Source organism: Narcine bancroftii, chromosome 3 (genome assembly GCF_036971445.1).
Source record: "Narcine bancroftii isolate sNarBan1 chromosome 3, sNarBan1.hap1, whole genome shotgun sequence".
Taxonomy (NCBI): domain Eukaryota; kingdom Metazoa; phylum Chordata; class Chondrichthyes; order Torpediniformes; family Narcinidae; genus Narcine; species Narcine bancroftii.
This window is the reverse complement of record NC_091471.1, coordinates 186,938,734-186,951,638: the sequence shown is the minus strand read 5'-3', so window position 1 is coordinate 186,951,638 and position 12,905 is coordinate 186,938,734. Positions and strand designations below refer to the sequence as shown.

Here is a 12,905-nt window from a genome sequence, read left to right as displayed (position 1 = left end):
TTCTTATTAAAATAAATGTTTAATAATAGTTTTGGATAAACTCTTTCCAGAAGCATTAACAAATGAGAAATAAAATATTCAATAAATAATATTTCTCTATAGAGGATTTGTCAAATGTTGCTAGTGTGCTGTCGAATAGTAAAATCTGAGGGCTATTGAGAATGTGGGAGAATAACATGATTCCTGAAACAATCAAATGGGTGACCGATTGTGGGCATGAACTCTAGCAGGGTTATTTGCCATGCCCTTTTTCCATTGGTACAGATATCCTTTGATTTACACACTTTTCAAGTTTTATGCCTAATGAGCTTGTATCCAGGTGCAGGACCATTTTTAACCAGGAATATATTTATCACTGTGACATAAAACTATTGGAAGATCGTTTTATCCTGAGATTAAAGTTCATAATACTTACTCAGGCCTGTGTGCGGGAGGACGGGGTTTGCGGGCGATCGGGTTGGACAACGACAGTGCGGGGGCATCGGCTCTCGCTGCAGGGCGGCATCTCGGCGGATCAGCAGCCCCGTCACCGTGAGTCGTGGATCGGCCTGCGGCAGGGAGGGGGAGTGGGCAACGGTCCTGGCGAGGTCAGGCCCGAGGCCTCCGGTTCCGGGCGCTGGGAAGCGGCCTTGGCTTCCCCTGACACCGGCCAGGCCCCAAAACCAGAGTCCACGGTGAGACCCTGCAACGTAAACAGAGGAGGTGGGGGCGATTAGCAGGCTGACGCCAATGCATTCTGGGATTTGTTGTATTACTGTGCATGCGCTATACTGGCGCGGCGGCCAGCGGGCCACCTCTAATACATTTTTGAAATTATCTTGCGGGCCAAATATAATTATATCGCGGGCCAAATTTGGCCCGCGGGCCAGGGTTTGACATGTGTGGTCTATACCTTCAACCGGAAATGGATAACTTTCTGCTGTCCTCTTGGCATGCTTGCTGATGCTGTGGATCTGGGAAGGGGTTGATCTGGGAAACCCCAGCGTGCTGATTGTTTTCTTTTTCCACTGGAACCTGACCCAGTAGAAAAGGGGCTAGTGATGGATTGATGGTTAAGAGACTAGAATTGGAGATCTACTGATGGGTTAATGGATTTTGTGCTGAAAGGAGTTACTAAACCATATGTATATAGACTTATATGTATGCAGCTGAGAGACCTATCACTGACAAGGTGTGGTGCCAATTTTCTGAAAATAGAACTTTGCCCTCCACTGGCATTACTGTTGCAGAGAAATGAACAGTTACTTTGTTGCGGCATTGCTCAGTATGGATTGAGTCACTGAGGCAATGTGTAGAGATTGTGTTTGAGACCTGATGTTAGTTCAGTTGGATTAATGGTATGGTTGCTCTTCAGTAATATCTGGAGCCCAGGGTTGCACCTTTTTTGGCTTGGTGATGTGGCCATTGCTGGTGACTGGCAGTGACACTCCATGTGTGGACAGTTTGCCTGTGTCTGGTTTCTGCATCACCCTTTGTTAGATATGATGGAAGTTATTGTACCTTCTCTTTGCTTGCACAGCTTCCCCAACCTGGAGATATCTGGCCATGGAGCTTGGCATATAGAGAAATGTTTGAATTGGGGTGAGCTGTGTAACCAAATGAAAGAGAGGATGATAGAGCAGCTTCCATCAAATGGTAGTGAAAGAGGCAGTAGGATCCAGGAGATCTGTTAATAAATGGATTACCTGGTGCTATTCCCCATTAATGGCTGCATTCACTGTAGCAACAAAGATGTTGCCCTGATTGCTGAGTCTTCGTGCTGAGGGCTGTCTGCCGCAAACCGGCTAAAATGTCAAAAGCATCATGCCGCATGTTGCCTTGTTACTCAACACCAACCCATGTGGCAGTGATATCACTCCTAAATTGCTTTCAGAACTCTTGGTTGCAAATACCTGGCTTGAGTGAATGAGTATCTCTTTTAAAATGCAGTTAACTACGTATCTATGTTCAAACTCGAGCACCACAAGAAATCAGTGTTCTCTGGCGGAATACTAGTGTACACCCCCCCCCCCCCCCCCACCACAGTAAATATAAAGAACTAATCTTGGCCAGACTGTAATTTCAAAATACAATATTGGTGTTGTCTGGTGCAACAGTTATAATTGAAGCTGTTTGACCTTGAAATATTAGTACTCTACTGATATGCTGTATTCCCTCTGGTTGCTGCCTATGTTGAGTCTTTTTAGCATTTTCTGTTTTTAACTTGTATTATATTTAAATTGTTCTGTTTTTCATTTACTTTTGAAGTTTTAGAAGCAGTCAGTGTTGGCATTTGATTTGCTATTAAAATTATTAATGTGTGCTTCAGTGAGTTTTAAAGTTACCTCCTTGGTTCGGAATTAAAGCACTAATTAGTTCAGCCATTTTGCATTTTTGTTGTAAAGAAACAAATTTCAGCATTAGTTTTTCTGTTGAATAGACCGTGATAATGAGCAGTCAACTTGTTTGTTATCCCATTGGAGGACTTGGAGGCAATATTTATATTGTGGGGCGAAGAGGATCCATACATCATATTTCCCCAAAGATACTTTAAAAATGTATATTTGGCATAGAAAATATTCAGACTTCAACCATTTGATTACCAGCCATCATGCTTCTTGTTTATTGTTTTTATTTAATTATGGTCCTATCAAATGCTGTGGGGCAGTTAGATATGTTAATAGTGCTACGCCTTGACTGGTCAAAGTTGAGAATGAACATTTGAGATGATATTGAGAACTTCAGCCAGTATCGGGAATGCATAGAGATCTTGCTAATTCAACAGAATGAACAGACTTGCTCACAAAGCACTCAACACCCTGCCCTGTTGGTCACCATTGCCTCAATTTGTGTCAGTGTCCCACACCAGCCCCTCTATCCAGTGGGAATAAGTCATCCTTGATCTTGAGGGATTGTTTATGAGAAAGCTAATAACTACATGTAAGTTGTTTACATTGTTATGGGTAATCAAGCTATTCCATCAACAATTCTTTTTGCAGGAAGGCTTTTAATCGGCGTATCATGTGTCACATCAAGTGCTTAATATTTCCCACATCTTGCATTCTATCTTTGTACTGCATCTCTCTCTTTCATCTATGCCCATATTGTTTTGCTCTAAATCCTGAGTTTTTTTTAATGCAAAATTGAAGGAAGAATCTTCTTGCCATTGTGTTTTAGTGGTCCTTATAGTATTATTTTCTCACCTCAACTGCATATTTCTTGGATTTATGCAAAAATTCTATAGGTTTAAGAATTCAACTTTTTAATCATCCAATCAAATAGGTAATTCCCATGTGACACTCTGGCCCTTTTTAAGTTCTGCTACTTAAATAATGCCTTGTGGAGGTGCTATATTTAATATGGCAGAACATAAAAATGTTGGAAAGTCAGCAGGTCACTAAGCATCCAAAGAAAGCAAAAAGCAGTCAATGTTTCAGATCTGAGCCCGACATCTGCTGAATTTCTCCGTCACTTTTGTGTCTGCCCTCGGCCCCACCTGTAGATTTCTTGTTTACCTCCAATTAGCTGTATTTAATATATTTTTCTTCTTCCCCTTTTTAGGTTTCCCCATGCAATGCACCATTCACCGTTTGGGAGGGCATGCAGGTGACCTGCTCCTAGGCCTCTGCTGATGTTTCTCTGTAAGTGGCTGCTGGAAGGTGCATGAGAGAGAATATTTTTATTATTATTGTAGCATTCCCTTAGGGAAAGCCACCAAGCATCTCCCCTTTCCTTGATGCAGCCAAATCAAGATCTTGCTGTGTTGAGTGCAGCAGGTGTCAGAGTCCATGCCATGCTCTTCTATGGCACAGTGCATTGCTGCACTAAATATATTAGTACATTTGGACCAGTACCTTGTGATTCAGGGTCCAGTCCTAATTAAAATCCCTCTTGGAAACCTGCAGTTCAGGTGTATACATTTCTTTGCAATACCAATATTCAGGGAACAAAATGCCATGCAAAATTATAGTGTTGGTTATTCATTCAACTGTTTTGAATACAGTGCAGCTTGTGTATGAACCAATATGGAAAGATCACTTTAGTCATTGCATTTTCCTGTGACACTTGATTCTTAACATCCAGAAGTCCATTCATCCATATTTTGAATGAACTTGGTCTTGCCATCCAACATCCCTGGGTGAAGAATGCCATGGATTCACCACCCTGTACATATAAAAAGTTCTCCTAACCTCAGCCCTAAACAGCCTATCCTTAATCTGAAACAATGTTCCTGGTTCTGGATGTTAAAGTTAGTGGCAATATTACTCACTGTCTCGCTCTAAGGATTTTTTTAAGGATACATCTTACAAGACCTATGCTTAAGGTTAGGCAGGGGATGGTGTCTGGAGAGTTTTCTACATGTAGGAGTAGGGTCTGGAATGAGCTGCCAGGAGTAGTAGTGGAAACAATACAGTAGACATGAAATTATAGACCAGTTAGCTTGACTTGAATGGTTGGTAAGATGTTAGAAAAGGACTTCGTTTTGGGGTACTGGAGGCACACTGTAAAATGTTTGCATGACAAACCTGCCGGAATTCTTTGAGAAAATAATTTGAGGGTCAGTCAAGGGAGAGTTAGTGGTTGTTGATTTTCAGTAGGCTTTTGACAAGTTCCCATACCTGAGGCTGCTAAAGAAGATAAGAGCCTGTAGTATTGAGGAAAGATAACAGCAGGGATAGAAGATTGGCAAACTGCCAGGAGTTAGAGAATGATGAGAAAAGGAGCCTTTTCTAGTTGCCTGCTGGTGGCCAATGGTGTTCCACAGGGCTCTGAGCTGGAACTGCTTCTTTACACGTTATATATCAATGATTTGGATGATAGAATTGATGGGTTTATGGCCATGTTTTTGGACAATACAAAGATAGAGTTAAGGAAGCACTAAGTCTGCAGAAGGTCTTGGACAGGTTGGGAATTAAGCAAGGAAATGGTAGATGGAATAAAGTGTGGAGAAGCGTATGATCATGCACTTTGGTGAAAGGAATAAAGGTGCAGATTATCTCCTAAACAGGCAACAAGTTCAGAAATTGGAGCGCAGGGTGTCTTGGCAGTCGTCGTGTCCAGATTCCCTAAATGTTAACTTGGATATAGAGTTGGTGGTAAGGAAGACAAATGCAATGTCATCTTTCAATTTCAGAGTGATGGAATATCAAAGTATAGATGTAAGGTTGAGGCTTTAGAAAGCATCGGTTGGACCACATTTGGAGTATTGTGAGCAGTTTTGGGCTGTAGTATTGAGGAAAGATAAGGAAGGATATGATGCCAATGTAGAGCTTCCAGAGGAGGTTCACAAGAATGATCCCTGCAATGAAATTGTTATCATGTGAATGCATTTGATGGCTCTAGGAGTGAACTCCATGGAGTTTCTAGGAATGAGGGGAATCTCATTGAAATCTACTGAGTATTGAAGGGACGTAGAGAGGATGTTTTCTCTGGTGGTGGAGTCTGGGACTGGAGGGCACAGCCTCAGAATATAAAAACATCCCTTTAGAACAGAGATGAGGAGGAATTTTTTACCCAGAGGGTAGCTAATCTGTCGACACTGTGGAGGCAAAGTCATTGGGTACATATAACACGGAGGTGGAGAGTACACTGTCCCTGCAGGATTCAAGGATGCCACCATTATCCTGGTGATCAAGAGAGTGATGGTAACGACTAAATGACTACCACCCAATAACACTGACCTCTAAGATCATGAAGTGCTTTGAGAAATCTCATCTTCCAGTGACATTGGACCTGTTCCAGTTTGCCTACTATCCAAACTGGTCCACTGTTGACGCTGTAGCTTTAACCCTCTATTCTCTCCTAACCCAGATGGAGAACAATGTCTCGTATGCCATGCTTCAGCTCAGTGTACAACAAGATCATACATCAGAGGCTGGTGGGTAAAATGTCCTTGCTGGGACTCTCCGCAACTAGATTCTAGACTTGTTGACTGAAAAACCACAGTCAGTCCAGGTTGGCAGCAAAATCTCAAATTCCATCATACTGAGCACTGCTGCACCTCAGGGGTGTGCGCTCAGCCTGCTACTGGAAATGTTGCTGACTCATGACTGCACTGCCAGATTCTCTTCCAATAGAATCATCAAGCTTGTGGTTGATACAATAGCTTGCCTCACTAGCAACATTGATGAGTTGTCTTACAGAGAGGAGGTTGAGTGATTCATAAAATGGTGCGAGAACCTGAGTTCAACGTGGAGAAGACAAAAGAGATGATTGTAGTTTACAGAAAGAAATGCTGACAAACTTAGCAAGTCCTGCAATGTTCAATTAAACATGAAAATTTGTAAATGCTGTGAAAATTTGTGGACTTCGAGAGGACAATGGCTGGAAATGCCAGTTGATGAAGTAGACAAAGACGATGTGGTCAAACAATAATCATGGCTTTTATTAGCAGAAACTCATGGTACAATAATGAAAGACAATAGATGCATATACAGTTATATCCAAGGGGAGTGTCCTTAACAGTAGAGATAATGCACAGCCAATGTTAGTACAGCAAGGCTCGCCAGAAGGGAGACCGGCAGCGCTTGGCAGACATTCACCACAGTCTCGCCCCGGCAGAAGAAGGGTTAAAATCAAAAGGACAGCTGCTAGGAAAGACTGAAGCAAGCGATACATGGATACCATGTTTGGCCTTGAGAATACTATAACAGCCAAAATACGCCAGTATCTAGCAAGCAATCGAAATATAATGAGATGTTTTATGAATATGGCAGCCTATCAGGTTGTTTACGAATTCTGGTGCTTCGTCTCAAAATAGGTGGCTCCCTTGCAACCTTGGGAACTGGTACAGGTCCTGGGTTGGGAAATGTGGGAAGGACTGGCTTCTGGACCTGCTCCAGAATCGCCAGCGTGAGGCAGTGGAGCCTCAGCATGGCCATCTGAAAGCTTACTAGGGGTCACAGGCTGGGGGGGTGGGGGGGTGGTGAGTCCAACCTCTCAGGCTCCCTCTGAGTAGGGGTGCGAGGAAGGGGCAAACCAAGTGAGGCCAGATCTCTTAGGGGTACAGTGTCAGTACTCTCGTCTGGGAATTTAACATGAGTGTAGTTGGGGTTAGTATGCAGTAGCTGAACTGGTTGGACTAGGGGTTCTGTTTTACGTGCCCAAGCATGGCTCTTCAGCAGCACGGTTCCAGGCTTGGATAAACAGTTCCTGATTTCCTAGGAAAGGCAAACATACGTTCATGAGTTGTTTGATTTGTTGCAGTACACAATAAAGACCGAATAGAATGTAGTGCCTCAGGCAGCACCTTCTGCCACCGGGTAACAGGGTAACCATGTGTTTTTAAAGCAAGATTAACAGTCTTCCAGACTGTAGCATTAGCCCTTACAACCTGCCCATTGCCCTGCGGATTGTAGCTCGTGGTACGGCTGGTGGCAATCTGCTTTCGTAGCAGGGCTCGCTGCAGTTCGGCACTCATGAATACTGAGCCTCTATTGGTATGAATGTAATTGGGAAAACCAAAAATGCTGAAAATTCAGTCAAGTGACTTAATGACAGACGCTGACCAGACGTCAGGGCAGGGTATCGCAAAGGGAAAGCTGGAATATTTGTCAATTACAGTAAGGAAATATACATTTTTGTTGTTGGAAGGTAATGGCCCTTTAAAATCTAAGGTAATCCTCTCAAAAGGTTGGGTTGCCTTGATGAGAGTGGCTTCTGGAGCTTTGAAGTATTGGGGTTTGCACTCTGCGCAAACAGGACAGCTTTTAGTCAGTTCCTTGATTTCTTCCAGAGAGTAAGGAAGGTTGTTAGCCCTTAGGTAGTGGAAGAATCTCATGACTCCTGGGTGGCACAGTCTGCTATAGATCTCTTTTAGCGCCTCCAGCTGAGCACCAGCAGCAGATTGTGACAATGCGTCAGAGGGATCATTTAACCTGCCCGGTCTGTACTGGATCTCATAATTATAAGTTGAGAATACTATTCGCACGCGTGCCATCTTATCGTTCTTGGTTTTACTTTTGTGTTTAGTACCGAACATGTAGGCTCAGATTTCTGATCAGTGACAAGAGTGAATTTTCAGTTGGCAAGAAAGTATCTCCAGTAGCGAACAGTTTCAATAATAGCCTGGGCTTCTTTTTCAATGGCAGGATGTTTAAGTTCAGGTCTGTGTAACATGCGGGAGAAGAATGCCACAGGTCTGCCCTTTTGATTAAGGGTTCCTGCCAAGGCACAATCTGAAGCATCAGTTTCCACTTGGAATGGGACATCGTCATCAATGGACGAGAGTGCAGCTTTGGCAATATCAGCTTTAATTCTCTCAAAAGCCTTCAAGGCCATTGGAGAGAGAGGAAAAGATTTAGTGTCACACAGAGGGCGTGCCTTCATGACGTAGTCCCAAACCCATTTGCAGTAGTAGGAAAAGAATCCCATACACCTTTTAAGGGCTTTTGCTAAGTTTGGGGGTGGTAACTTCTTAAGGGGGGCCATCCTTTCTGGGTCAGGACAAATTTTGCCCTTGTGGACAATGTAGCCCAGAATGGGTAGCTCTGTCGCATTGAACACACATTTGCTCTCATTAAATGTAAGGTTGAGTTCTTTAGCTGTTGCTCAAAATTTCTTTAACTTGTTGTCGTGCTCAGCCTGTGTTTTCCCACAGATAGCGACATTATCCAGAAAGGGAAACGTACCCTGTAACTCATACGTCCTAACAATCTTATCCATTTCCCTCTGAAACACTGACACACCATTAGTGACTCCAAAAGGTACCCTTTTAAACAGCCTCAAAGGCTGTATTGGGTCATTTCTTTTTTTTTAATGGGGATTTGGTGGTAAGCTGCTTGAGGTCGATAGTGGAGTACACTTTGTTTTGCGCTATCTGATTAATCATTTCATTGTTGCGTGGCAGGGGTAGGCACCCAGGTTAGTGTAACGGTTAATTGTCTGGCTGTAGTCAATAACTAGTCGTTTTTTAGTGTGATTTTTCACAACTACCACCTGGGCTCGCCACGGACTCTTACTGGGTTCAATTACTCCCTCTTTAAGCAATCTCTGGGTCTCAGCTTTGATAAACTCACGATCCTCTTTGCTGTAAGAACGGCTCTTAGTGGCAATCGGCCGACACTCGGGGGATAAATCACTGAAAAGGGAGGGAGCTTTGATCTTTAATGTGGACAGACTGCAGTAACTAGTGTGGGGGATGGTAAGTGTGGGTAGTGGCCCACCAAAATTTAACACTACACTATTCATCTGAGATTGAATATCTAACCCCAGTACCACAGGGGCGCAGAGCTCCGGCATAATAAAGAGCCACACATCAGCCAGGCAATGTCCCTGCAAATTTAAAGCACTTGTCCCGTACATTTTTTGTAAGTTCACTAAAATCCATCAATATCTTTCGGTTCGCTGGATATCTCCGCAAATTTAAGGCTCTGGCAACTCTCGTGGATGTAGCTGTCAGCACTCCCCGAGTCTATTAGACAATCAAGAGTCTCATCATTCACCTTCCCCTTCATAGTCGACTGTTCCAGTCCGTAACATCTCCCCAAGCTTTGGACTCAATTGAGCTATCACAGGGGATCTCACCTCGCCTTCACTTGAAGTCAATTCAGCCTGCTCGTCTGAAGATTCCCCCTTTACACAGTTGTCTTCCATTCCTGCAGCTCCAGAATGCATTTTCTTGGTGCTTCTCTTCTTCTTATCAGTGGGAGTACTTTTCACCTTACACACTTTAACAAAGTGGCCGAGTTTCCCACAATAGCTGCAGATAGCAAATCAAGCCAGGCACTTCTGTCTGGGGTGCCAGCTCTTATCACAGAAGTAGCATTTTTCAAGAGTTCGCCTTTTTCTTTCCTTCGGGGTTCCAGCACTCCTGGATGTTTACTTTTCGGTTTCTTGCATTTCACTGGACCGCATGGCACTTCTCAGGGATTTGACTAGAGTGACTGCCCGATCGTAGGTTAAGGGCTCCGTCTCCAGCAGCCTCTGTCGGATGTAACTGGAGTCAATCCTGTTGACTAAAGCATCCAGCTTCAAGGCATTGTGGTGTTGCACATCGTCTCCCCTGACATCACATTCATTGCCAGTGAGTCGAGAGCCAGTGCATAGGCAGCATCACTTTCCCCGGATTTCTGGCGTCTAGTCAACAGCTGGTGTTGAGCAAACAGCACATTCCGTGGTGCTGCATAGTAACCAGTCAGATGTTCCCAGGCTATAGCCAGAGTGGTAGCTCCTTGCGTTACAGCGAAAGGGACCTCACCCAGCAGAGAGTTCAGGTGGCCCCCTGTATCGCCTCATCGACAACGTTGTTTCGAGCCATGTACTAATCGAAACAAGCAATCCAGTGGTTGAAAATTTCTCTGGCCCTCGGGGCAGACTGGTCGATTATCAGCCATTCTGGCTTGAGTGCTGCATCCATTTCTGCTAATAAAATTGAAGTCCCAGTTGATGAAGTAGACAAAGACGATGTGGTCAAACAATAATCATGGCTTTTATTAGCAGAAACTCATGGTACAATAATGAAGGACAATAGGTGCATATACAGTTATATCCAAGGGGAGTGTCCTTAACAGTAGAGATAATGCACAGCCAATGTTAGTACAGCAGGGCTCGCCAGAGGGGAGACAGGCAGGTTGGCAGACATTCACCACAGGCTGGCCCATTCTCCATTACATATCAATTTCTCTTGTGGAGAGAATGGAGAGCACAAAAGTTGTGAACTTCCTTGGTGTGCACAAAAAGAACGATCTATCCTTGACCCACAACACTTCATTATTCAGGAAGGCGTAACAGCGCCTACACTTCCAAAGGAGGCTATTGGCCTCATCTTGACAACATTTTACAGGAGCACAATTGAGTGTGTCTTGTCTGGCCGTGTCATTATGAGGCATGGTAGCTGTAAAGGATTGGACTGGAAATCAAAGAGAGGATCATCAAAACTGCTGAAAAGATCATTAGGGTCTCCCTTTACTGAGAGCAGTGCTTAAATAAGGTTCAAAGAATTATCGAAGACCCTTCCCATCCAGCACACAGTTCCTTTGATCCACTACCATCAAAATTAAGACTGCCAGGCTAGGCAGTAGCTTCTTCCTGCAAACTGAGATTGATGTACAGTATTCTGTAACTGTAAATCACCCCAAATTATTTAGATATATATCTTAAATTGAATCTTTATGTGAATATAATGTGTGTATGTGTGCATACTTTGGTCTGGAGAAATGTTGTTTTGCCAGGCTTTGTATGAATAATCAGATAATAAACTTGAATTTGAGATAGGTTCTTGATTAGAAAATGAATCAATGGTTAAGAGGAAGAGGCAGAGAATGGGGTTGCAAAGGATAATAAACTAAAGAAATTGTTGAAGGTAGGGTGATAGATGTGGTGTACTAGATTTTAGTAAAGCATTTGGCAGATTCATTCAGAGAATTGTGAGGCATGGAACTGATGGAACCTTGGTTGTGTGCATTCAGAATTGGCTTGCCTCCATAGAGCAGAAATAGTAGAGGTCAGTGACTGGTGGATTTCCACAGGGATCTTCTCTGGAACCACTACTCTTTGTGATTTTTTTTTTTAAATAAATTACCTGGATGAAGAGGTAGAATATTTTGTGGATGTGCAGAAGATTAGGTTAAAACAGAATTATAGACAGGATTCAGAGTTGGGCAGAAAAATGGCAGATGGAATTCAGTTTGGAGAAGTGTGAAGTGATGCATTTTGGAAGGTCAAACTTGGTTAATGGCAGGATTCTTAACAATGTGGAGGGACCTGGAGAAATCTTTGGATTGGAACCTGGAGAAATCTTTGGATTTGGACCCCAAGGGTGCTGTGCAGGTTAAGGGTAGTTAAGAAGGCTTATGGTACGTGGCCTTCATTAGTTAGAGGATTAAGTTTAAAACCTCTATAAAAATTTGGTTAGACCACACTTGTGAAATTTTGTTGCCTCATTACAAGAAGGATGGGGAAACTATGGAGAGGGTGCAAAAGAAATGTGGCTTTTGAGGCAAGGTTAACAGACGGTTTCCTCTTTGGAGTGAAGAAGGATGAGAAGTGACTTACAAGAGGTCTACAAGATTATGAGAGGCATGGAGGGGGTGGACAGCCACCATCTTTTACATAGGGCATCAATAACAAACCCCAGAGGACATCTGTCTAAGGTGATGGGAGGAAAGTTTAGGGGAGACTTCAGGGCATGCTTTTCCACAGAGTGTAGTGTAGCGCTTGACGTCCTGCTTTGCGGAAACTGCCAAAATGTTTGGCCTGGAAGTCAGCCTGAAGAAAACTGAGGTCCTCCATCAGCCAGCTCCCCACCATGACTACCAGCCCCCCCACATCTCCATCGGGCACACAAAACTCAAAACGGTCAACCAGTTTACCTATCTCGGCTGCACCATTTCATCAGATGCAAGGATCAACAATGAGATAGACAACAGACTCGCCAAGGCAAATAGCGCCTTTGGAAGACTACACAAAAGAGTCTGGAAAAACAACCAACTGAAAAACCTCACAAAGATAGGCGTATACAGAGCCGTTGTCATACCCACACTCCTGTTCGGCTCCGAATCATGGGTCCTCTACCGGCACCACCTACGGCTCCTAGAACGCTTCCACCAGCGTTGTCTCCGCTCCATCCTCAACATCCATTGGAGCGCTTACATCCCTAACGTCGAAGTACTCAAGATGGCAGAGGTCGACAGCATCGAGTCCACGCTGCTGAAGATCCAGCTGCGCTGGATGGGTCACGTCTCCAGAATGGAGGACCATCGCCTTCCCAACATCGTGTTATATGGCGAGCTCTCCACTGGCCACCGTGACAGAGGTGCACCAAAGAAAAGGTACAAGGACTGCCTAAAGAAATCTCTTGGTGCCTGCCACATTGACCACCGCCAGTGGGCTGATAACGCCTCAAACCGTGCATCTTGGCGCCTCACAGTTTGGCGGGCAGCAACCTCCTTTGAAGAAGACCGCAGAGCCCACCTCACTGACAAAAG

At 44.0% G+C, this 12,905-nt stretch overlaps 1 protein-coding gene and 1 long non-coding RNA gene across 3 annotated transcripts in view; one reads left to right on the top strand and one right to left on the bottom strand.

Moving 5' to 3' along the window:
• wdr32 (WD repeat domain 32) overlaps positions 1-12,905 on the top strand; it is a 70,946-nt gene that overhangs the window by 16,006 nt on the left and 42,035 nt on the right. The window lies entirely within an intron of this gene.
• LOC138757945 (uncharacterized) overlaps positions 6,344-12,905 on the bottom strand; it is a 54,772-nt gene continuing 48,210 nt past the window's right edge. The window contains exon 3 of the long non-coding RNA XR_011354002.1: positions 6,344-7,139. This is a non-coding gene — a long non-coding RNA (uncharacterized lncRNA). The remainder of the gene's footprint in view (positions 7,140-12,905) is intronic.